The sequence below is a fragment of the Tupaia chinensis genome, unplaced genomic scaffold (genome assembly GCF_000334495.1).
Source record: "Tupaia chinensis unplaced genomic scaffold, TupChi_1.0 Scaffold000232_3, whole genome shotgun sequence".
NCBI lineage: Eukaryota > Metazoa > Chordata > Mammalia > Scandentia > Tupaiidae > Tupaia > Tupaia belangeri.
The window spans coordinates 552,696-580,027 of NW_006159709.1; the positions used below are offsets into that span (position 1 = coordinate 552,696).

Sequence of the window (27,332 nt, forward strand, 5' to 3'; positions counted from 1 at the left end):
AACTTTATTTATTTTATTTATTTTTACTCATTTATTTTAATTTGACCAGAGAGTGACAGAGTAAGAGATGGGGGGAAAGAGAGAGAGAGAGAAAGTGAGAAGGCAAGCCGCCAGTTCTGGGACTTGAACTGCAGTCGGCCCACTGGGAATCCAGTGCCCTTAAACCACTCTGTCACCTGCTGGCCTTTTTTTTTTTTTTCTTGTTTGTTTGTTTTTTTATTTTAGGTGTACTTTTGAGAGTAAAACAATTCTCTAGGGAATGTGCTCATGTTTACTTTCTAAGTGGGTGTAAGCAGAAGTTCAGAGTATAAGCTCACAGAAAGGTAAGACTGGGGAAGAGTCTCTCTGTTTCCTATTGCATACTGAGGAGCAAAGGCTGCTGTGTATGTGTTTGTGCCCCTGTCTGAGGGCAATGTCCTTGGAAAGTAATATTATGAATTGTCCTTATATGCAATTGATGTTCAGTCTTCTGTGAACTTTGTAACTTTTCATTATAGTTCTTATCTGGAATAGTCATAACATTCCACTTAGTCACCTTAATTTTTGTGTAAATATTTTTGCCATAGGATGTGTGTGCTCACTGGAGAGAGACAGAGACAGAGAGAGGGAACATAAGAAATCATCTCCTGGGGTGATGGCCACACCACAACCTCTTTTTCTCTATTCTTCTCTTGGGATTTTAGGCACACATATACACATGCCTGCTGTGAATTTCAAGCTTCTGGGTCCAGGGCTCAAACCAAGGTCAGCCATGTGAGAGTACAGTGGCTTAACTACCATGCTACCTGCTGGCCCCAAGCCGCCATCTTACTTTAATCTTTGAACTGTATTGGTCAAAGCCTGAACTTGACTACAAATTAGAGAATTTTAAATACTTTATTTTTTTAATGATGTAACTGCTTTGTGAAGGGGCATAATGAGAATGTGTTCCTTTTTTATTCCTTTTTAATAGCTTTGTCAGGAAAGGAGGCTCTGAGGATTTCCTGGAGAGGTGGGAGGACTGAAGTATCACCATGTGCTAGTCATGGCTGAAAGGAGAAACTATTGTACCAGGGTAACATCTGAAGCCCGAGATAAAATTCCCATTACAACCTCTTTAGGTATTTCTTCATCCAAATGGGGGTCTGGGGGGTGGGGGACTCCACAAGTGTAATCCGTTTTCTTCCTGAGCCAAGTGAAATACATTTTCCCTCCTAGAATAGGAAAAAAGAAATAATAGGATGTTCTACAGTTCCTTTTATTTAGTTTGTCAAAGCACCAACAATTTGCACTCTTTCTTTTGTTCATTGTCAGAAAAGACCCTGTAAGCAGGGATTCCCTGAACATCATGCTGTGAGCCCAGATTCCTGTTTTGCTTCCTTTGGAGAGCTCACTGGCAACCTCAGCGATGCTTTGTGCCAGTTCTTAGGTGGCTCCAAAGCCACATGCACATCAATATCATCTTTGGTGGTTTTGGCTGGTTTATAATCTGTCTTACTGAGGTCTGGTTCAAGACAGAGGCCTTTAGGGCAGAGATCTCCTGAGAACTGAAATAAAAAGGTCTGATTTGGAGGAGATTTGCTTCTGCCAAATGAAAGTGGCACATTTCCAGCTGCACACGCTGAGTTCCCTGGGAACACACGGGTCTAGAGCATAGTTATGGAGAGGCAGCTAGTCTGTGGAAGGTACTGTGTCAGGCACAAGGGGGAGTGGATAGACACACGGCTACGGGAAGTACCACCCTCGAATGGCACACACAGAGTTGGAAGAACAGCCAAAGGCATGAAGAATATCCCTCAGTTGAAGTGTGAGGTGATAGTTTGAAACTCACAGAACTGAATAAGAGATTATCTGTCCAGCAGGGGAAATTGTATGTAAATGATAGAGGCCCTGGATACTATTAATAACCATGCCAGGGAAGTTTGGCATAGTTAGCAGATGGCAATTTTTGACTGCCCAAGATTTGACTTCTCCTCCTCTCATATTTTGGACCTGAAGTGTGTAGCCTTTAAGAGAGTATGCCGTTACCTCTGTTTACACTCTAGCAGCTCCGTCACTGGGTATAGTATATGACTCAGACCAGACTCTGAATCTGGGTCAAAGGTCAAGAGACTGTTGGAATTGATTCTTGGTGTCAGTGGTGGTGTCTGTTGGTTTTCAGTAGTGGTACCTGCAGTGTCCTAGCTGAAATTTCTGCTATAGGATGGTGACTGTAATTCTTGCTCCTTGTCATTCTGCCCTGGTGTTTTGCCCATTTTTGTGCTTGGTGCTATAGCACCTGCTAGTCTGTGAAGTAGCATATCCTTCTTACAGAGCCTACTTCTTCTGCTCCAGTGTGGGTGGGGGCATGGGGGGATGCGTTTCTGTTACAACAAGCAAAAATCCTGATGGCATCTGAATGTCCAGGGCTCTCCTCATTTAGACTGTCCCACTTGTTCAGCAGATCTTCTCATCCGTGGGTACATGCTTATTATATCTAGCTGTGTAACTCCCTACTTTGAAGACTGAACTCAAACATTTGGAATGTTCCCTGAGTTAACAAAGAGCTTAGTGCTTGCTAGTGAATCTTGTAATTTTTCACGTTTATCTTTTATTCTTTTTATTGCCAAAGAGTGCTTGTGTTCAATGAGGGTTGGGGAGAGAGACACAGAGAGAAAGAGAGAAAGAGAAAGAGAGAAGGAGAGAGAGAGAGATAACTGCTGAAACCCTTTTTCCTCCATTCCTCTATCTGGTGAGGATTTGGGGCATACATGCACACATGCTCAATGGGTTTTTAAGCTGGGATTCAAACTGTGGTCAACCATAGAATCTGACTCACTCTGCACAGTATTTAACTGCTATGCTATGGGACCACCCTCTCTCTCTCTTTTTTTTTCATCCCATGTCTCTGCCTGTTAGCCAGTGAGCCACTGTTTTTTTATTGGGGCTGTAATTTTCTCTTTATACTTTTAGATCCAGTTAATATTACATACTTAATGTGTGAATGAATAAACCTGATTGTGAAAATGGATGAAGTATTGAAATTGTGGGTTGAAAGAGAATAAAATAGTTGGAATGCTTGTTGTAAGATATTTACTCTGGTGATACTAAAAAAGAAAAAACATGTAGACTGAGTCTGCATTCTGCTGGCTAAGGCAGCTAGATTCTAGATGGCTAACTGTGTGGTTTGAGCCTTGGACCCAGCAGATTAAGAAATATGCTGGGTGTGTGTGAATGTGTGCCCAAAATCCTGAATGAAGGAAAAAATGGAGGAGAAGGGATTTTGGCATGATTATTCCCTACAGGGGTTGCTTTCTCCTTTCTCTTTTCTTTTTATCTTTGTCTCTCTGTCTCTCTCTCATAATCTCACACATACCCTCTAGCCACAAAAAAAGAAAAGGAATAAAATATCAAATATTGGTTTGCCATAAAAGTCATGATGTATTTTTTTTGCTATGCAAAAATGTATCATGACTCTTCTGACAACCTAATATATGATGTCCATCCGTCTGATATTAAGAAGTATACATTTATTTTCTACTTTTAAAAGTCAGATTTGTTAGGTGTTCTTTATGACAGTAAAATTCACCCTTTTTATTGTAGAGTTCTACAAGTTTTAACAAATGCATGCAATTCTGCAAACACTACTAGAATCAAGACATAGAGCAGTTTGATCACCTTCCCAAATGTAGTCAGCCTCTTCTCTCACCTCCAGCTCCTCTCACTTCCAGCTCCTGGAAACCTCTCATCTATGAATTTATATTTTAAGCAGCTAACATAATTCCATAACTTTCTCAAACAATATTTTATTTTCTTGGAAGGAAAAAAAATTGGGTAGTGGATTTTTGCCTAGAAATAGAGTTGTTAGAATTAACAAATTAAAATAACATGTATTTTTTGTTACTTACATGGAATTCAATTTAACTGAACAGCCTATGCCCCCCCCTTTTTATTTTCTGCAACTCTAATCTTGGATGTGGATTGCGCATGTGTAGGAACTGTTAAATATAAAGGTAAGTGTGAAATTGGCAGAAACATGGAAAAAATTAAAGGGAGGAAAACGCAAGAAGAGGTCACATATCATTAGCAGCATCATTCTGCTATTAAGACGATTTGGAACAACCTAGAAGGAGATGAGGGAATGAAGTTTCTGTATGAAACAAGAAATGCACTTGCTTATACATGAGTGATCTACTCAAGACTGCTTTGAGGAGCAGGATTCTTGATGTGCTGTTGCATAAACCAAAATACAATTCTATCAAGGCAGCTTGCTGCCAAGCTGTGTTGTGGGAAGTACAACTCAGGAAGCCATTAGGCACTCGGAAGTTGGTGAAATACATTCTGTGGAAATGGAAAGTATTTGCTAGAGTTCTATCCTCAAGGAAAAGGAAAAGGAATTTTTCTTGAGTTATCAAAATTGAGTTTTTAGTGCTTACTGTTTCTCAGAATGATGATGTAACAAAAACATGCTTACAGCATTAAACTTCTGATTCAGATGGGTCATCATTAAAATGATATCTACTTTATCTTTACATTATTGAACCAGAAGGGCTTGCTAAGCAAAGCCAAATAAGCTTTTAAGTGGATTCTTCTTACTCTACATGGAAGAATAAACTATTTTAAGAGACTTTTGACAAGTCTGTTGTTTATACTACAGATGCCTTACCTTTCTGTGTTTAAAGCAAATTTGGCAGGACAGTTATTTGGAAAGGAGTGGTAGCACCTCACGTCTGGTCTATACTTCGTTATTATTTTCCAAGATTCCTCAAGCTATCCTGCCTGTGCTGCCGTCTTTAGTCTTGGATCTCAGCCTGACTGTTCGTGCTGCAAAACTGGTTGATGCTAAAGAGATAATAGTTTTAAATGATTATATATGTTAATGCAATTAGTTAATATTTGGCTTCTAAGTGCTGACAAAGATTCTCTCCCTGGCCAAATTCTAACCAGGCTACTCAGAATCTTCTTTGTAACAAGGCCCCAACTCAGCCTATAAAAATTAAGATTCTCAACACAAATGATTTCATCTACTCCCTTGATATACATTAAAAGATGTACACGGACATTAACATAGTTTCGAACAGCTCAAGACTACATTGCTGGGATGACCCTAGTTCCCATTAAGATGTCTCTCTGTGAAAGCTCAAGACTGTCCAGACAACTCACTGTGTATTCCAGCCAAATCGTGAAAATAGACTCTTGACTACCTTTTCTTAGAGCATGTGCGAAAAAGAACTTAGAATCACAAATCCTTCTTCTGTTACCTTTAAGATGAATATGTTCATGGAACCTGCAGATGGTGTAATGGTTATGTCACTGGATTCCCACATAGTCAACTGTGGTTCACATCCCAGACCTGGTGACTTAAACGTTTCTCACACTAGACGTGTGTGTGTGTGCGTGCCCAAGATCCCGAGAAGAGAATGGAGGAGATGGGATTGCAGGATGGCCATCCCCCCGGGGGGTGATTTGTCACTTTCTGTCTTGTACCTTATAGCAAAAATCTCTCTTAAAAAAAAAAAATTTACATGTTCAGACTGAGCATCCCTAACCCCAAAATCTGAATTGCTCCAAAATTAAAAACTTTTGAAAACTGATAGAACACTACAAGTGGAAAATTCCACACCTCATTTCATGTGATGGATCTTGAGTAAAATGTTACAATACAAAAATATTGTATAAAATGATTTTCAGGCGCTGTGTATAAAATGTATAGGAAATAGAAATGAATCTCGTGTTCAGACTTGATTGAGTCCCATCCCCAAGTCTCCTCGTTATGTATATGCAAATATTTTGAAATCTGAAACACTTCTGGTCCCGAGCATTTCATGTAAAGGAAACGCAGTCTGTGTCTCTAGCAGCTCAGAAGTGTCTTAAGGAATCAAAAGCCATTCTTTTGAAAGGTAATCATCAGGTGACATAGGGCCTCTTCACCCAGGCTTTGTGGGTGTAGAGAATCCTAACTTCTGTAATTGCCAGCTAGCAGAAACAGCTGGCCTAATCAACATTTATACTGACCAATCCTTTTTAATTTTCACTTCCTGGATAATAAGCCCTCTCCTGCTACCTCCCTCCCTGTTTCCTCATTTTCCTTTAAAACACTCAGTCACCTACGTAGAAACTGAAGTTGAATTGGGTTCATGCTGGACTCTCCTCCCTATTACAATAGTATGTTATGGATTAAAATCTGTCTTTATTACTTTAACTAGTATCTGGCTCTGTTTATTTTTTGACAGTGTGAAGAAGATGGAAACTGCAAAGAGCGAGGAAAAGCGATGACTTGGGGTAGGCATGTTTTGTTTATCAAATTATGTTGTGTAGAGGTAGTCACCTGCTCTGCCATGCTCCTAGAACAGGTTTCTGTTGTGTCTTGCTACAGGAAGAGGGGACTATACAGTTACCCTGGGCAGTTGTTTTGAAATGTTAATTTTTTTAATAAAAAAGTGTATTTACTTATGTATTTCTTTATGTATGTATATATGTATGTATTTATTTTTGCTAGAGGGCATGGGCACTCTCCAGAGAGAGAGAAAGAGAGAGAGAAATAGAGGAGAAAGCACCCCTCATAGGGGAAGGTCATGCCACAATACCTTCTCCTCCATCTCTCCTTCTCCTTTATCTCTTTCTCCTGTTAGGATTTTTGGCATGTGTGCACATGCTTCGGACATATTTCGCAAGCCGCCAGGTCTGGGGCTCAAACCACGTAGTCAGTCATATGTGATCTGGTTGTGCTAATCATGCCAGAGAGTTGGCTCTATTTTGAAACTTTTATTTGGTTATAAGTAGAATCAATTTTTAAAGTTATGTGAATGTGCAAATATAAAAAAGACAAAAGCAGAATAGCTCTGATAAAAATGGAAATAAGGAATCTAGAATTCCATTGTTTTTCCCTTTCTCCTTTATGCTTATTTAGGAAGCCTCAGAATCACTAGGAACAGAAGCAGAGACAGTCTCACATGTATTTGCAAGAGAATCAGATCCCTCTTCAGAACTCTTTCCACCCCATCTGGACTCAGCAACTGCCTGGGGCAGTGGCTCTGGTCTACTGGGCAAATGTCTTTTAAATCCCAGAGGATGTGTTCTGTGTAATTCTGATAGAAGAGCTAGGCATAGTCAGAGCAGGAGATGACTCAGAACTCTGATGCTTACAGATGTTACCTTGTGGCTGCTGGGATCACTGTGATGAACTTTGCCTAAGGACTATAATGAGATTTGCAGTGATTATTATATTCACCCCTCCCATCACCACCTCTAGTCTAACAAGATGAGCAAGTTAATGTCATTAGCTTTTTAAACTGGAGGAGGTAATTATTAGGTGGGTCCATTAGGAGCCAGGCAGGGGTGCATTGTTATCAGATCAGAGGCAATTATGTATAGGGCACTATTAATCAATTGGGATTGAATGTGAACCATCAGAATGTGACTTCCCATGAGAGTATACGATGTGTTTATATAACCAGATCTTCAAGAAGATAAATGTAGGAAGTCATTCAGGAAACAGAAATTCAGGGTTTCTGGACTTTACATCATACTCAGTGAAGGAAAAATGCATATGGACCAATCTGTTATGGCAGCAAAGGTGGTGTGTTGGTTGATGTTATGCATGTGAGTTAGTGACTGGACACCATGACTAGGCGAGGAAGGACGATCCTGGCAGGCAAAATGCTCTTACATGTAAAAGTTATGAGAGAATCTTATCTGGACTTGATGTAGACTCATAGTGTATTTTTGTATATTCCTCTCTCTTTTCTCTCCTTCCCTTGCCCTCTCTTTCCTTCTTCTCTTTTCAATCTCTTGCTGAAAAAGGCCTGAAATTTGAGGTACAGTTGCCATGTTTAAAGGTAGAGCGAGAGAACAAATGCTATTAGTGTTTTAGATTTTTAAATACTACTTTGTGTAGGTCATGTATTAGTAAGCCAGCCACAAAGCTGGAACCCATATCTGGAACCTTCTGAGCCTCCACAGGGGCTTGCTCAGCTTCCTTATGTTAGGGTGATGATGTTTGGAGCTAAAACCAAGGAGAGAACACTGCAGAAGAAGCCTCTTCCAGACCCGCTGTGGCAGTTTGGAACTGAGACATTTTCTGTCCACAGCCATATGCAGTGTGAACAGGCCGCAGATGTACATCATGTGAGTGGGTGAAATAGCGTTTGGTGGAAAACGATGACAGTTTTATGGCATTAGTCTTTGGAGCCCCAGGTGCACTTACTCATCTTTCATATATTTTAAGCTTTTCGCCTTGCAGGATGGTTCAGTAGGTTAGCATCTGTATTTTACAGATGAGCCCTGGAGTGAATCAGTGATGAGAGCTAGTCATACCTGAACTGGGAGAAAAGATGAGTGGATTCTTGTTGAGAGAAAAGTGTAATGAAGAAACCAAGGAGAAGGTCATCCTTTTCCTTTGGCCGTCCAGCTCACTGACCTTCCTCTCTGGGCCTTAGAGCCAACCTTGGCGTGAGCAGAGTGCACCAAGCTTTGCACAGGCTCCTAGAACGTCAGGACCCTATACTCAGCTACAGAGCAGGGGTTATAATTTCAGGGCTCAGTGTATTTTACCCCTTAGATTTTGTGCTGGGGATTTTTACTCTTCCTTTTTTGACTATTTAATGAATCATATGACTCCTTGAAACAGTGAAAGTTCTTGTGTTTAAATGACTCAGAGCCATCTCTTTATGGGCACTGAAATGACTGTTCAAAAATTTTCCCATTGTTTTAATTTGAATGAATATATTTTGGATGATTATGTAGCTATGCCTGTAAAGACAATTAATAATCCTTAATAACTTTTTTTTTAGAGGTTTTCGCTATAGGGCACCTGTGCTCACCAGAAGGACAGAGACAGAGAGACAGAAAGTGAGAAATCACCCCCCAGGGCGGATGGCCACACCACAATCCCTTCTCCTCCATTCTCCTCTCAGGTTCTTGGGCATGCATGCACACGCGCCCGGCGTGAGTTTTAAGCCACCGGGTCCGGGACTCAAACCATGGTCAACTACATGGGAGTCCAGCGATATAGCCATTATGCTAACTGCTGGTCCCAATAATCCTTAATAACTTTTGAATGATGACAATTTTTTCTTAAAATTTTATGAGTTTCATTTCTTGGGATTATGCTTAGACTTTTTGTTTTTTGTTTTTTGCTTTTTTTTTGAAGAGAGGTTTTTGTTACAGGGCACATGCACTCTCTGGAAAGATAGAGACAGAGACAGATAGCGAGAAATCACCCCCTGGGTGGATGACCACACCACGGTGCCTTCTCTTCCATTCTCCTCTCGGGATCTTGGGCATGCACCACATGCACCCAGTGTGAGGTTAAGCTGCTGCGACCGATACTTGAACTGCAGTCAACTATGTGGGAGTCCAGCATGTACCGTTATGTCATCTGGTGGTCCCTATGCTTAGACTTTTAAAACTTCTTCCACCTCTGAAATGATCATTATATAGATAAAGCATGCTTAATAGTAACTGAAATATTTATTTAAATACTAACAGCAATCACAGTGAATGCAGTTACGAAATAAAATTTCTTTCATTTCTTTTATCCAGAGGTTAGTGAGAGATGTAGAGAGCAGTGAGCAAGTACCTTAAAAACTTCGATTTGTTTAAAATTCAGAGTGAGTTTCAAAGCAAGAAAAGAAAAGAACAGAGCTGCATTCCTAGAAAATGGCTATGAGAGTAGGGGAACCTAGGAAGGGAGATCGTTGTAGACACATAACTAGTGAAATAGTCTGGTGGAAAGACTGTCCCTTAAAAATTCGTACATTCCTGTGGTATTTGCTTTTAAGTCATGCTACTCTGCCCGACTCAGCATTTTAGAGAACCTCACCCTTACATACAAAGTAAGGATTTTGTGGGTACAAGGATTCCTGTTCCCAGCCCTTCTGTCTATTGGGTCATCAGAAAAGTCATGACACATTTTTTGCGTAGGAAAATACATCATGACTTTTCCTATGACCTACTAGATCATGATCATGGTACCTGGGCCCTGGGATTTCCTGCCCAAATGGTCCTAAACCAAGACCCAGGCCTGCCCTTCTACAAGGTAAGCTCATCCTTTTGCAAAGGGTAGCTAAGGGGCAGGTGTTTGTAGGAAAGGCGGATGGCTTTCAAATCATGACATCTCCGCATGAGCTTGCAAATCCTCATGGGAGTCAGTTGGCATGTAGTAAAGGAGAGCAGGCTGGGAGCCTGGAGGCAGCTCCATCTGAACCATTAAATTGGAGTGTAGAACTTTCCCAAGGTGCTTTGCATACATTATTTCACTTAATCCAAACACTTCAGGGTGTTTTATCGTCACATTATGGGAAGGGAGAAAGAGACTCAAAGGAGATAAGTAACAGACCTAAGACCACTGAGCTAGTCAGAAGTCAGGCCGAGGTGGTCAGGCTCTAAAGTGCATGCTATTTCTCACTTTGTTATGTTGCTTTTTATAAGCAGCTTTGCTTTTTCACCTTCCCAATTTTTCCCAGAACCTATCCCCGTGCTTGGCACATGATGATATGCAATAAACATTTGTCGAGTAACTAAGAGAGTGGAAGAAACTCTGTTCACTTTTACTACTAATGAGATGTATGGTGTGACTGTTGTGTTATGCTGGGAATTCCATGCCCAGTGTGTGGAATAGGACATTTCACTCCTCATCCATCTGTGTTCGTAAGTATGTTCTTGCTATGGCTTTGCAGTTTACTGGGCTCACTTATCCACTAGCCAGCCCAGGAAATTGCTGTAAATTTTCTGGCTAGCAAGGACTCGAATGTTACAGAAAGAATTTTTCTTTAAAGAAAATGTGAATAAATACCATCTATGCTATACTTCAAATTATTTTCCCCTTTTCCCTTAAAATGGCACTACCACTGGTTAGAAAGCAATTCAGGAGTTGTTGTCAGACTATCTGCTTCACATGGGTTGGTTAGCATGATGCCTCTGTTGGTGTGGTCCTATTTCAGCTTTCCTGGGCTGTGGTTATTGCACCCCTGTGTTGCTCATGTGGCTCCCTCCTGGAGTGGTCATCTGTGCTGTCCCATGGCTTTGTCTTTCCTTGTGCTCTCTCCCACGTAGCAGGGATGCCAAGACCATTCTCTGCTGTTGGCAGAAAGTCCTGGAATTCTTCCTCAACTCCTGCTATAGATTAGTTTTGTATTTCCCCCATGTGTTTCTATTTGTACACTTAATTGTTTGGGCTTATTTCCTTGCTAGACTGTAGCTCCATTTGAGGACAGATTTTGTGAGCCACTTGCTCACCATTGTATCACCGCAGTTAACACAATGCCTGACACAAAGAAGGCACTTAGTAAACACCTGTAGGATGACTGGATAGACAGCCATCATAATTGAGTCATTAATTACTTTCACAGAAGTTCTATCATTAAGGCATCATTTAAGGATTCTTTCAAAGGAAACTTACGTTTTCCCCTATGGGATAATTAAATTTACCTGCTTGGAGGCTCACCAGGAGTGTAGTCACTGTGTAGCCACCCAGAGTGACATGCCACTTCTGGGGCCCAGCCTTTCTCCCTTGGAAAGCCAGCAGAAAGAGTGACTGAAATTTCATCATACTTCAGAAATCTCCTTTCTCTAGGACCTTACTACTTATTTATCAAAGATCTGCCAATAGCATCCCCCTTGTTTCCCCTTAGTCATTATTCAAAAGAGGAGTCTCAGGAAAAAAAAATTTTTTTGAACAGGTTCAAGAGTAGAAAGTTACCTGTTGAAGATGATATGTATGATAATATCTTTGACTTGCTTGGCATATAGCTCATATATGCTTTCAAACACCATATTGGGGACCAGCAGTTAGCGTAATGGCTATGTCGCTGGACTCCCACGTAGTCGACTGTGGTTCGCATCCCGGACCCAGTGGCTTAAAACTCACGCCGGGCACATGTGCGTGTGTGCCCAAGATCCCAAGAGGAGAATGGAGGAGAAGGGATTGCGGCGTGACCATCCCCTCTGGGGGTGACTTCTCGCTTTCTGTCTCTCTGTCTCTCTCTCTCTGTCTGGCGAGCAAAAATCTCTCCAGAACAAAACAAAATGAAACAAAACACCACATTGTATGCTGTAAAGACACACAATAAGCAAATGTAAAAAACACAACACCACAAAAAAGAAAGGGTGCCAAATTGTCCTAGTCTCCCAGTGATTAGGACTAAATATCCTGCCAGATGAACTATCTGCTAAAAATAGGACTTGAATCCTATTGCCTATTAAGCAGGAGTCATTGCTGTATATTATATTATGTATTTCATATGCCCATAGTTTATGTGTGCATTCTTTTTTATAACCTTTTTTTATTTCATTTTCTCTTATACATTCAATCACATTATTTAGCTTACAAAGTGAATAATTTCAACATGTGAACATTTCTTCCTATTCTAGTTAATAAAACTGTAAAATTATCTTCAACAGATAATACCACATTTCTTTGTCCATGGTTTATGTATGCATTCTACCATTGATGGACATTTGAGCTATTTTCAGCTTGAAACTACTACAAATAATACTACTGTAAATATTTTGTAGGGCTGACCCTGTAGCACAGAATAGAAAGCCAGATCACATGTGGCCAATGTGGCTTGAATCCTGGCCCCAATGCCTTGAAAACATGCCCAGTGCTTGTGTGTGCATGCCCCAAATCCTGGTGGGATGGAGAAATGGAGGAAAGGAATTGCAGCATGACCAGCTCCAACTGAGGGGTGCTTTTCCCCTCTTTCTCACACAGACACATGCATACATGCATGCATGTGTGATTACACATGCCCTCTGGCATTAAAAAAATGAAGACATTAAAAAATCCTGAATGACAAGTCTTTGCTCAAAAAGAAAAAAAAGATTTTTGACATGTATACACTTCTGTTGGGCATATTTGTGTATACATAAGTTCAACTTTAGTAGCGAAGGACTTCAGAATATACATGCCCGAATGTGTCACTCTGGTTTAAGAATTAGTTTAGCACAAAAGCACTTGAATAGCAGAAGATGGAGAAGGGCATTTTAACCTTCCTTTTTCTTCCTGAAAATGGAGATAACAACTTCCATGTGTAAGAAGCCCTTCTGGGTCAGCCTGTGGCATGGTGTTAAGACAGCTGGATTCCACATGGTTAGCCATAAAGTTCAAGCCTCAGACCCAGCAGCTTGAAAAATATGCCAGGCGTGTGTGTGTGTGTGTCTGTGTCCCTAAAATACTGAGGGGATAGAGAGATGGAGAAGAAGGGATTGTGACATGACCATCCTTCAAGGGGGATGCTTTCTTACTTCCTCTCTCTCCAGTGAGGTCAACATTCAAAACAAAACAAAACACCCCAGAAATTTATGAAAAAAAGAAAGGAAGGGAAGAAAGAGAAAAGAAATAAAGATGCCTTCTCTGTGTCAAAAGAAAAGAATCATCTCTTAATGGGAATCATAGCCTAGAGAAAATTCTGTACAAGGAGACATTGTTAAAATAATGCCTTTTTTTTTTTTTAAAGAGAGAGGGTGGGAGAGAGTATATACACAGGAGGAGAGCAGGAGATCTAGAGAGACAGATATCTTATTTTTATTTATTTATTTATTTTTTGGAGAGGTTTTTGCTATAGGGTGCATGTGCTCGCCAGAAAGAGAGAGACAGAGAGACAGAAAGCCAGAAGTCACCCCCCAGGGGGGGATAGCCACGCCACAATCCCTTCTCCTCCATTCTCCTCTCAGGATCTTGGGCACGCATGCACATGTGCCCGGTGTGAGTTTAAGCCAATGGGTCTAGGACTCCAACCGCGGTCAACTACATGGGAGTTCAGCAATGTAGCCATTACGCTAACTGCTGGTCCCAGGTCATTGTTATTGATTTAATGTTCATGCAGTCTAGGCTTGAACAACTTTAGAAATTACCTAAGCTTGCAGTTGTGAAGACAGAAGCAGAAGTGCAGAATTACTAATGACAAAATAACATAATAGCTGCTAATGGATGAGAAATAACGGATGAGACATTTAATAAATTATGTCTGTGTCAATGAAAAAAACTGTTCTAAAGAGTCAAAACTACTTACTTAAGGGACCAACAATTAGATAATTGCTATGTCAATGGACTCCCATGTAGTCGACCAGAGTTCAAGTCCCGGAACCGGTGACTTAAACTCACACCGGGCACATGTGCATGCGTGCCCAAGATCCTGAGAGGAGAATGGAGGAGAAGGGATTGTGGTGTGGCCATCCCCCCTGGAGGATGATTTCTCACTTTCTGTCTGTCTCTGTCTTACTGGCAAGTGCACATGCCCTCTGGCAAAAACGTCTACAAAAAAAAAAAAGACTACTTGCTTAATAGAATCACTATGACAGATATTAGTACTACATGGGATAAATGTTATAAGAAACCATATATACATAATGAGATGTTTTAGGTTAAATTAGTTTACACAATTGGCTTTTTGTTTAATGTTTGAACAGTTTCTGGTGGTCTAGGAGTACAATTTTCTGAAGTTAGCTGATCAGATTTTAGGAAAAAACACATGGTAAAACTTAAGTTGTTGAATTCAATTTTCCAATGTTAGAATTGATTTTAGGTACGCTTTTACTTTTCTGTTAATTTTTACCGTGAGACAAGAGTCAGAGACATCTATCAGAATGGGTAAGTGAAAAATGCCAGCAACAAATGCTGCCAAGGGTGCTGAGAAAATGGATTACCGATGTAAAGATAATGAGACTATAAAATGGTATAGCCATTTTGGAAAACAGTTTTACAGTTTCTTAAAAAACAAAAAGCAAACAAACAAACAAAAATCCACCTAAATATGTACCTACCAAACCACCCAGTGATGTACTCTTGGGTATTTAGTCCAAAGAAATGAATATTTCCATGTTCACACCAAAGCCTGTACATGAGTATTCATAGCAATCTTATTCAAAATAGTCAAAAATCGGAAACAGTACAGATGTCCTTCATTAGTAGATGGTTAAACAAACTGTGGTCATCCACATAATGGAGCGTTACTCAGTAATAAAAAGGAACAAACTATTGGTAGAAGAACCTGGTTAACTATACAGAGTATTATGCTGAGTGGAAAAAGCTAATTCCAAAAAGCTATAAACTGTCTAATTCGATTTATGTAACATTGCTGAAATGACAAAATTATGAAATGGAAAACAGATTAGTGTAAATTAGTGGTTGCCAGGCATTAAGAAGAGGGAAGAATCAACCCCTTAGCAGAGTGGTTAAGTGCTATACATGGGGAACTGGTTCAAATCCTGCCCCTCCAGCTTGAAAGATATACCCGGTTTGTGTGTATGTTCCCAAAATTGTGATGGGAAAAAGAAATGGAATAAAGGGGTCGTGGTGTGGCCATGCCCCATTGGTTGGTTTTGTTTTTTTTTTTATAATTTTTCTCTTTCCAGTTTTTTTCCTCTCAGTCTAGTGCATGCACCCTCAGACAATAAAAAAATTAAAAAACAAAACAAAACAAAACAAAAAAGAAGGGCAAGGTACAGGAGAAAACACGGTATGGCTATTAGAATGGGAGATCCTTGTGGTGAGAGACTTGTTTTGTATCGTGACTGTATCAATGTCAATATCTCAGTTGTGTTACTATTACTGCTGGGGAAAACTAGATAAAGGTTACACTGGATCTCCATATTATTTCTTGTAACTGTATGTGAATCTACAATATCTAAAACATAGTAATAATAAAATAAATTGAAGAAAAAAAGAGCCAGGGGAAGTTCTGAATAGTTTCTCTTAGGTCAGTTTTTCTTTTCATAATTGCCTATCCTTATCTTAAGCCTTGTAGATTGTTATCAAATGAAAGCCTGTTCCATGCCTTTTCATTAAGAATAGTATTAATCATTAAATGTCACCTGTCCAAGGTTCTGATATTTTCCATGGATAACTTCTAGGGGTCCATTAATTCTTTGACCTACACAGATACCTACAATCAGACAGGAATTTTAGATCTTTAAAAGCAATATGTCTTAACTGCAGCTGAATAAATGAAAGAATGCCTAAGGTTATTTTTTCCCCTTTTACTAACTTTTTTTCTGGCCCCAAAGAACCTATTTTCCTAGTCAGTAAGGCCTAAGAAATAGACTCCTTGTTAGTTCTATTTTAGTTTAAGTGATTCAGGGATCAACTTTGATAATAGTGGAAGTAATGTTATAAATCTTAGCAGGAATTAAATGATTGGAACTTTCTATCTGTTTTTAAGACTTACAATATAATATTCACCCTCTAGTTCTATGACTACCCTTTATAAAATGCTTTTTGTATTGCTACAACTGTTATATATCCTGGGGAGTCTCACTATATTCTTTAGTTTTTATTTATTTATTTATTTTAATTTTTGCTGTAGAGTGCATGTGCTCACCAGTGAGAGACAGAAAGAGAGAGAAAGAGAGAGAGAGAGAGGTAAAGTGAGAGAGCATCCCCTCAGGGAAATGGCCACACTGCAATCCCTTTTCCTCCAATCTCCTTTTGGGATTTTGGGCAGACAAGTATGTACACATGCCCTATGTGATTTTTCAACTTGCCAGGTCCATGACTTGAACAGAATAATCAGTTATGTAGAGTCTAGCACCTTAACCTCCATGCCTGTTTTTTTTTTTTTTTTTTTTTACTTTTCTGTCCATACCATTGTACATGGAATCATCCAGCTGATGGGTTACCAACTCTGAGTTTCCTAGTCTGAGCAAAGTCTCTTTAGGAATCATTTCCTTAAGTGTTATGGTTGAGTATACTTTTTTTTATATTAACTATTTTTTTTTTTTTTTTTTAATTTTGACCTTGTAGTTGGCCTCAAATTTACTGTTCTCTCACTGGTCTTTGCTGTTGCCAGCTCCTTACAGACATTTTGAATTTTCCTATTACATGCACCAGTATTGACAGGTAGCCTGGCATTAGAATATCTCTTTAGAAACAGGTTCTTTGATATGAAAATCAATGTCTTTTGTTATTTTGCTGTAAGGCATTTCTGGGGAAGGTGTGAGGCAAAATAGTTTCCATTAACTCTTGACACATTCGATATGTCAAGTGAACAAAGTGAGATGTATTCTGTCATATTTTACTTTAATTATTCTCTGACAAGGAACTTAGAAGGAAAGAAAACTGAAGAACAGGGGAACACAGAGAACATAAAGGAACATTAGTTTTTGTTTGTTTGCTTTTTTTAATGATTAATTTCTTCTATGAGAAAGAGAGACAGAAAGACAGGCACCTCCCACAGGGATTTGATGCTGTCATCTACTTCCAATCTCAGTCAATCCAGGTCATGGCATGTGTGCTCACCAGCCTGCTCCATGAAGTCCTGGGATGTAAATCCAAGACCTTCCCCATGTGGGCCCAGTTGCATCACTGCTGTGCCACTGCCTGGTCCACGTAACATTCTGTATATACGTGGGGGTGTGTGTGTGTGTGTGTGTGTGTGTGTATTCTTTTTTTTGGAATTGCCTGAAGGTATGTGCACTAGTGAGTGAAAGAGAGATAGATATAGAGATAGAGATAGAGAGAGAACCTCCCCAATAGAGTGTGGTCATGCCACAATCCCTTCTCCTCCATGTTTCCATCCAGTTAGGATTCTGGGCATGTACATATACATGGGCATGTACATATGCTGGGATTCAAACTGCAGTCAGTCACACTGCATTGTGAGACCATTATCCCAAATATCTCCTCTCCCCAGCACCTCTAGTGGATGCCTATTATATCCCTTTTCCAGATGGAGTAACAAGCTCAGGTTCTCATGATGGCAATTAGTCAGTGTCAGAGCCAGGATGCAAACCCAAATCCGTTAGATATGAAACTCAAAGTCTTTGATGCTGTCTCTCACCTTAGAAGGAAGACGCAAATGGAGTGGTGGTTTCATATTCTGGTTACCAGATTAGCTGTGCTAGGAGAACTGATGGGTTCATTCTGAACTGAATATGATGATTGGTGGTAGGTGCTGAAGGCTTCTCATACCTAGAAAGATCACTGAGTGTAACTTACCCACATGAGAACACAGTTAGGCACAGATGTTTCTGAATCACTGAAAAAACCTCCATGTCTTCAGTCATCACCAGTCTTAGGTATTTCTGTTAGCAATGCAATAGAAAACTAAAATATGATATTATACTATAATTTTATAAGATGTTACCAATGGGAGGAAACTGTGTAAAGGGTACCATGAGTCCTTCCGTGTTATTTTTTATCTAGCATTAATGTCTATAATAATCTCAGTAAGTTTATCACAAGAGTTGTTAGCTGGATTTCTACTGAAGTCAAAAGTAAAGACAAGGTGGTCCTAAGCCTTGTCTTACAAAGAAGACATCATGAGAACATGTAATCAGGCAAGAGAAGAGCAGGGAAGATGAAGGAAGCATGGCTTAAGGCAAATTTGAAGAATTTTACACATTTGAAGGATATTTCTTTTTTTACCTCAATATCAGAATAAGTGCTATTTTCACCAGATTACAATGTTATTCTCATCATGGGTTCCCAGTTTTTGTATGACCTTAAGAACATCGTTTTATCTTTGCTTCAATTTTTCACTAGAAATGGGGGATGGTACATGTTTTCTAAAATTATTTAATTTATTTTATTATTATTTTTTAGTTTGACCAGAGAAAGAAAGAGAAAGGGGGGGGGGGAACAAATTGCCAGGTCTGGGACTCGAACCATGGTCAACCATGTGGGAGTCCAGCACCTTAACTACCACATCACCTGCTGGCCCCTTGTTTTTGTTTCTTAAGAAAGATTTTTGCTGTAGGGAGCGTTTGCTCGACAGAGAAAGACAGAGGAGAAAGTGAGAAATAACCCCCCTGGGAGAGATGGCTGCATTGCGATCGCTTCTCTGTCAATCTTTCCTTGGGATTTTGGGTGCGCACACACACATGTCCTGTGTGTGTTTCAAGCCACTGGGACCTGGACTTGAACTGCAATTGGCCACGTGGGAGTTCAGCACCTTAACCAATATGCTACCTGCTGGCCCCATTTTTTGTTTTTTGTTTTTTTTTAATGAGTGAAGGGGAAGAGCATTCTTGACAGGTACTGATGACATTATGATCCTCTTTCTCCAGTCCTTCAGCTCCTCAGGATTCTGGGCACATTTGTGTGCCTAGTGTATTTTCAGGTTAACCTGGGGATCTGAACCTATGGTCCGTGATATGACTTCCAACCTTGTAGGACTTGCATTACTACTGTGCCATAGGGGCTGGGTTGGGGTGATACAGTTATTCTTGAGAAATAGTGTCAATGGTAATAAGAGTACCATTCTATCGTGCAGATGAAGGAAACAGAAATTGCATTTCATATTCTAGTATGATGAGCATTTGGATGGTGCTAACATGCATTAATAGAAGTCCTTTTCCTTTCCTTTCTACAATACTAGAACAATAAGTAGAGATTAATTAAATTTCTTCACACAGATCTAGAATGCCTTTTACATATATTGTAATTGTTGCTGATAATTTGCCTTGATGGCAGTTTTTTTTTTCCTGAAGTTTTTAACTTTTTATTTTAGAGAGAGATTTTTTGCTATAGGGTGCGTGCACTTGGCAGAGACACACAGAGAGAGATAGAAAGTGAGAAATCACTCCTCAAGGGGGATGGCCATGCCACAGTCCCTTCCCCTCCATTCTCCTCTTGGGATTTTGGGCATGCATGCACACATGCCTGGTGTATTTTAAGCCACTGGATCAGGGACTCAAACTGTGGTCAACTATGTGGGAGTCTAGCAACATAAACATTATGCCATCCGCTGGTCCCCTTCAAGTTGTTTTTAAATAGTAACTAATTTTTATAATTTACTTTGGGATCAAGTAGGAAAGATAGGGTATTAGCATACTAAGTTTGAATGTTGGAGATACCCAAGGAAGGTATATAATCTTAAAGACCTTCCAATTTGATTGATTGTCGAATGGTGTGAAAGCTTATAGGCCCTCTGCTTAGCTGTCACTCCACTCCTTCCCAAATATCAACTGGGTGTTATGTCAAAGTTTTGTAGCTGGGAAGGCAAGTGGAACATGCATTGGTTTAGGTATGTAACATATTAGTTTTTGTTTATTTTCACAGGAGAAGGCCACTCACACGATGTTCTAGGTTGTCTCAGGGAGCCCTGGTGGCTGTCTTGTTATGGAGAATAAGTCTACTGTTCATTGCTGGCCACATGGTCTTTTTTTAGAATTATTTAATTAATTTATTTTTAAATTTGACTCTAGAGGGCGGGGTGGGGGGAGGGAGGGAGAGAGAGAGAGAGAAAGTGAGAAAGCAAGCTGCCAGGTATGGGACTTGAACTGTGGTTGGCCCTGTGGGAGTCCAGTGCCCTTGACCACTCCACCTACTGGTCCCACCACATAATCTTTTAACAGAGATGCTGGAAGGTGTAGCTGTGAGTGACCCTTAGGTGACCCTGAGATAGTAGTTGCTTGCAAAACTTAGATTTCCTATGGATTATATCACTTAATTTTCACTTTAATTTTACGAAGTGCATTTTCACCCCCATTTTATAGAGGTTTAGAGAAATTAAGTCCTTTGTCCGTGATCACACATTTAGCACATCACAGAGCCAGATTCGAGTCCACAGCCCACACATTTATCCTCTCTTTATGAGATTCAGCATCCTTGTGTTTGGACTCATATTTCTTCCATTCTTTCCACAGATATTTTTTGAGGATCTGCCATCTTTCAGGCACTGAGCTGGGTCCTGCAGATATAAATACTAACAAATGGTATTCTCGTAACAGAGGTGTTCCTAGTTGATTACAAGGATGATCAGGTGCATCAGGAAAAATAAAATGTTACTCTAATAATCTATTACAGTCTTGAAAACATTTGAGGTATGTTAATGATAGTACATCTCCAAGAACAAAATAGTCAGCAGTTGAGTTTTTTATTCATTCAACAAATACTATGTGGAGTATCAATATGTTGGATGCTATGCTAGGTTTTGGGGATAGAATGGTAAAGGAAACCAAAGATATTCCTCTTCTCATAGAGCTTAAATATTCACAGAAACGAATAGAAAATTAGAACTGACAAGCACCATAAAAGACAGGCACACTATGCTGCCAAAGGGAATAATTGGAGAGTTTGTTCTTGTTAGCAAAGACTTCTCTCAGAGGGGGGAGCTGAAGAGTAAGTAAGATGAACTGCCTAAAGGATGGGAGTGAGGTGCAGGGGAGGTGAAGGCCCTAGCAGGTCAGGCTGTTGAAATTCTGTTGCCAGAGTAACCTCAAGGGAGGAAGGTGGGGGAATATGCTGCTAGATGAGGCACTAGAGAGAGTCAGAAGCCAAGCCAAGCAAGCCTGTGAGTTGTAGTAAGAATATTTAATTTTAAGAATGAAGGAAAATCACTACAAGTGACAAAGCCATATTTGTGACTTAACAGCTCTTTTTAGCTCAGCACAGACAGGATTGGCAGGCAGCCAAGGAGTACCTGGGGAAGCCCTTGGGGAATTGCCGAGGTTACAGGGCAGATGTGCTAGAGCGTGGCCTAGAGCTGTAAGGTGACACTGGGGAGAAGTGGATAGGTTTCAATGGTAATAAGGAAGTAAAATGGGTAGCCATCAGTGGTAGTCTGAATATGAGGTTAGAGACAAAAGTGTGACCATTTCTGAAATAGGATAGCTGATGTCACCATTCACTATAAATAGGAATGCTAGATGCAGATCAGATTTGGGAGGCAGTTCATTTTGTTACTCATAAGAGAAAATACCTGCAACTGAGTAATTTATAAAAGGAGAGGTTTATTCTGCTCATGGTTTGGGGGTCCAGGCACTGTAACTGGTGAGTCTTGCAGACTCCAGATTGCATCATGAGGGTGAGGGCAGCACAGAGCAACTGTGTCCCTGAGACTCTCCGCTCTCGTCTTCTTCCTTCTCCGTATAAAGCCACCAGCACTCAGGCCTAGGGGCCCTACCCTAATCACTTAGCACTCCCAAAGGACCCACCCTTTGACACCAGGAAGGTATTAAGCTTCCTCTTAATGCGTTCACAACCAGGTCTCAATACATGCATTTTTTGGGAGACACAAAGCAAAGCAGATGGAGCATCCCGCCATATCAAGTGTTGTTCAGATGACGTGGGTTTGTAAAGCCCTTCAGAGTGATTGACATGGAAGTCATTGGTGAACTTAGCAAGAGCTATTTTATGAGGGAAAAGATTAGAGCAGGGTGAAGGGTACATGAGGGTTAGGAAATTGGATACAATGAGAACAGATAGCCAAATCTCAGAGGAAGAGAAAAACAACACATAAGGCTTAGGATAAGTTTTCTATATAAGCTGGAGAGACTTGATTATTTTAAAAATCAGTGGTAAAAATTTAAATTATAGGAGCTGATAACTATTCGAGAGAGAAAAACAGCGGATGGATAGTGTTGGCTCAGGAGAAGGGGAGTTGGGAAGAAAGGATTTGCAGAGATGCTGTTGTTTGAATGCTTGGTATGAGGAGCTGAGGGGATTCCCTTCCTAGGAATTCTGTTTCAAAGAGTAGGCAAGATCCTTCGGTAAAGTAAGGGGAAAGGAGGGGGAGAGAGAGAGAGAGAGATAGAGAGAGAGAGGGAAATAGATGTGGAGATAGCTGAGAGTTAAGACAATTTGAACTATGGTGTTATGACTAGTGGGGAGAAGAGCACTGAAATTACCGGTGGCCAGAAACTTGGGAAAGTGCATTTTCTTATGTTGTTAAATCTCATGATGTGTTCAAGTTTTGTGAAAAACCTGAGTTAATATATTTTTTCTTTATCTTTCCTAATTGCTCTAGATCCTATGATCTATTCCAGTTCTTCTATCCTTTATCTTCCTCCACTGGGCTATACATTTCTCAAGGGAGGGTTGTATGAAAGTATTTTGAAAGTCATGCATAGTATTTTCATGGTACATATGCCTTATAAACTTTTTGAAGACCTGTTTTGTTTTGTTTTTTTTTTTTGAGAGGTTTTCGCTATAGGACGTGTGCGCTCGCCAGACAGACAGAGAGAGACAGAGAGACAGAAAGCGAGAAATCACCCCTCAGAGGGGATGGTCACGCCGCAATCCCTTCTCCTCCATTCTCCTCTCGGGATCTTGGGCACGCACGCACACGCGCCCGGCATGAGTTTTAAGCCACCGGGTCCGGGACGCGAACTGCCGTTGACTACGTGGGAGTCCAGCGACATAGCCATTACGCTAACTATTGGTTCCCAACTTTTTGAAGACCTTTTGCATTTGAAAGAGGTGGGAAGAATTTTTTAAATGGTGATGGAGAGACATCAAGAAGGAGAGGAGAAAGCATCCCCCAATGGAGCATGGTCACACTGCAATTTCTTCTCCTCCATGTCTCCATCCTGTCAGAATTTTGGTTATGTGCACATATGTGCCTGGCATGTTTTTCAATCCATCGGGATGAAATGCAAACCAGGGTTGGCCAAGTGGGATCTTTTTTTTTTTTTTTTTTTTTTCAAGAGAGGTTTTTGCTATAGGGTGCATGCACTTTCTGGAAAGACAGAGAGAGAGAAAGCGAGAAATCACCTCCCAGGGGGATGGGCATGCAGTAATCCCTTCTCCTCCATCTTCTTCTTGGGATCTTGGGCATGCACGCACATGTGCCCAGCGTGAATTTAAGTTACCGGGTCTGGGACCCAAACTGCAGTCGAGTGGACTATGTGGAAATCCAGTAATGTAACCAATATACCATCTTCTGGTCCCAGGATTCAACTCTTTTTATTAAATGAACTGGCTAAGAGGATAATCTTCCTTTCTATGTGAGGGGATATGACCAATTTCTGTTGTTTAAGCATTGAGGCGTGGGATGGGTTAAACATTAGACGTTATTTTAAAGGGGGATATTGGGTTTACATAGAAAGGTGCAGTATGTTGCCAAGTTTTCAGTTTTACCCTTGCTCCACTGGTGTTAAGTGTCTGTAATGCTCCTATCCACTCAAGAAGATGAGCAGATGTTCCTATGCATCTGAAATAAGCTCAGCAAATGGAGCCTCATTTTCCATTTTATTTTATTTTATTTTTTTTTAGGCTGAGGATGACAAGAGACAGACACCTAGAGATTAGAAATGTGTCACTAATCACTAGAAATGCTTATTTTAATGAGTTGGTCTCAGCTTGGCTAATAGAAATTGCGTAAGTGTGAAATTGCATCTTTCCTATGTGTGGGATAGGTTACCAGGTGTGCTGGTGGTAGCACCAGAGAGCACCCGGAAGGATGTCTTCATTCTTACAGAATTTCTTGTTTGGATGAGGAGGGTACATACCCAAGCAAAAACTATACAAAGACACCGTAAGTAGCCCACAAATACAGACATTTAAGAAGCCGAGCAAAGGTTCTGAGAGTGAGAGAAAGAAGAGGCACTAAGGAACACCTCATAAGATTCAGGAATAAGAATGTCAGAGGTAGAGCAAAGCTCAAGGCTTGCATCTAGTAACTGCTACTAATCCATTTTCCAGGAGAATGTGGAGAATCATAGGGGAAGTTTTAGAGGTAGACCTGAAGTAGCTTGTTTCATTAGCCAGAGATCAATCACACAGCCCCACCTCTCTGCATGGGTGACTGGGACACAGTTTAGTTGTGTGCTTGAGAAGAAGATATAGGTTTGTTGTATGTCTAGTCAGTCACTGCTACATGCCCATAAGAATTTCACTGAAAATAATTTAATCTTTTTCCCTCATTAATTTTTTTCTTTAAGCCTTTTAGCCTCCTGTGAACTGCCCTCAACTCCACAAGCTATTATTCATATATCTTTGTTCTCCAGTGCTCTACCATCTTGGCCATCATAAAGCAAACATCCTTGTATTTAATGTTCTTAGAATGAGATACTTATAATAGAACAAAATACTGTAGATATAATCCCAAAAATGTGGGTCAGGTGGGATTGTTATTTTTTCCCCTTCATAACTGTAAAAACAAAGAGAAGACCAAGACTGGGAAGAGTTTGCACTTAAAGGCAAATAATGGGGTCTAGGTGGTGGTGTAAATGACACATCTGGACCCAAGCGAGAAGGTCCTGGGTTTGCATCCTGGGGCTCCTTGTACACATCAGCCATATACTTATACCTGTGTTCTGGACTGGCTGAGGCAGGGGGTGATTGCAGCATAAAGACCCTATTGGGGATGCCTGTCTTTCTCTAGTTTGCTTATGGAAGACACAAGTAAATAAAACTTTAAAAAATGCAAGCAGTGGAATCCCTCAAAGGAGAGAATTTGAAGGAAAGTGGTCCCTCTTTGGCATTTCAATATGGCAACTATGAAAACAGTAATGGCTATGTCCTGTTTTTATCTCCTCAGAGAGGAAAGAAGGCCCATGTACTCACAAAACAACAAACTAATTTCTGTCAAAACCCTGAAGTAAACTCAAGGAGAACATGTGTACTCAAATGATGTTACTTTTATATTAGATTATGGATTTAAATTAAAAACCACCAATGATTTCCTCATCAAAATCATTTTATTGTAATAATCAGTCTACCTGTCTTACATAGTGTCTAAGTACGTAGTGTCGGAGAACATAGTGTCTATAATACTCAGTAACCTAACTAATAATACAAGTGATCATATGATATATAAGCAAGTTAGTATTGTTTTGAGGAACTATAAGTTGTCATCTCACACTTTGACCTGCATCTGACATGGCACCAATGTGCCATCTGAACATTTCCAATGGCCTCAAAAGTTCCAGTGTTTTTGTCTTTTGAAGGCAAAGTGAATGAATCTTTTTTCTTTTCTTTGTTAACTGTTGTGCTTTCAATATTCTATGCTAAGAAATATTGTAACCCCAAGCAAGTGGCCTTTCTTGTCAGAAAAAATATTTGATTGAAGAAATTTGATAGACTATTTCATTTTTAAATTCCCGGAAGAGAAGAAGTCTAAGCGTTGGTCTCTCTCTCTAACAGGCAAGGTACTTACATAACTATTTCAAATATTTTTTCTTAAATTGAGTTTTTCTTTTCTTTTTAAAATAATTTTATTTAACTTTATTTATTATCATTGTTATTTTTCAGTTTGATCAGAGAGAGACAGAGAGAGAGAGAGAGGAAGTGAGAAAGCAAGCCACCAGGTCCAAGACTTGAACCGTGGTCAGCCATGTGGGAGTCCAGTTCCTTTAACCACCATGCCACTTGCTGGCCCCTAAATTGAGTTTTTCATGTCAAGGTTTCCAGGTCCACCAGTTTCCATAGTTTTAGCTAGTCACTTGTTTATGACTAGGCTCATTGTGAGTAGGTAATCTCACAGTTCTGTTTGTCTATAAATGGGGCTGCTCTTGGGTCGTGAAGTTGTAGAAAACAGAATTCATTATAATGATCCACACTTAGCTTCCTGTTGTTATGTCTCCCTTTCCCCCCTTCTCCTCTTCATGCATCTTCTTGTCTCCAGTTTGTCTTTCAGGAGGAATTTGCTGAGGGCATAAATAACATTTACTGACTTGCATATTAGTGACAATTTTTGATGGGTTCTCCCAAAACAAAATTTAAGTGATATTAACAGATTTTCACCAAGCACTTTACAGTAAACAAAACAGTGAGCATCTAGGCAAAAAGCCATGTAGTTTTTAGAGCTCAAAATGTTTGTAATATATATGAAGGCAAAAACACAGAGATAGCATAAATAACTGTTCTACTTGGTGTCATCATTTTTTAAAAAAAGAGTTTAACTATAGCTATCTCACTGGAGGAGGGACAGCAAGATATTAGGGAGAAACAGTGGTGGTAGTGTTATAGATTCATCATTCCCCAAAGAAGATTGGGAGCCAAGGGAGCTCTTCGAATTTGAATCCCCCAGCTTAGTCTTGGGTTGTTCATTTTGCTATTGAGTTATCTTAGCACATGGGGGAAAAATGGTTAAGAAACTATAGATGCAATTTTCTTTGGCATTTTCCATAATACCATAATTATGGACTATACTAAGTTAGGGTGTAACATTCATCGAAAGGCATTCTGAACTGCATTTTGAACAAATTTTGGCCTATGTGGCATCTTTTGAAATACAGACCTTTGTCGGATTTCTGACTTTCTTTTTATCTGATGAGCTGGTAATCTTACAATGGCATTAATTTTGCAACCAATTACTAAAGGTTTGTTATTATTAGTTTTTAAAATTGGACAATCCTTAAATGTCTACAGCAACATTAAGAACACCCAGAAGGTGATTTTGGACTAGATTGAAAGCCTACAGTCTTGGCTATTGGTACTTCAGACTTTAACAAAGGATGCTGGAAAATTTTCAAAATAAAAATAATTTAAATTCAGTCTCCCACAAAGTTTATGATAGACCATATTGAAAAAAGAGAAGGGGAAACCAGCAGTTAGCATAATGGCTATGTCGCTGGACTCCCACGTAGTCGACCGCAGTTCGTGTCCTGGACCCGGTGGCTTAAAAAACTCACGCCGGGCGCGTGTGCGTGTGTGCCCAAGATCCCGAGAGGAGAATGGAGGAGAAGGGATTGCGGCGTGACCATCC

General features: G+C 40.1%; 1 long non-coding RNA gene across 3 annotated transcripts in view; it reads left to right on the forward strand.

Annotated features, from left to right (window-relative positions):
* Positions 1–27,332, forward strand: part of LOC102491838 (uncharacterized) — a 279,406-nt gene that overhangs the window by 212,064 nt on the left and 40,010 nt on the right. For all 3 annotated transcript variants that reach the window (XR_003549373.1, XR_003549374.1, XR_001370378.2), the window contains exon 2: positions 6,192–6,240. This is a non-coding gene — a long non-coding RNA (uncharacterized LOC102491838). The remainder of the gene's footprint in view (positions 1–6,191; positions 6,241–27,332) is intronic.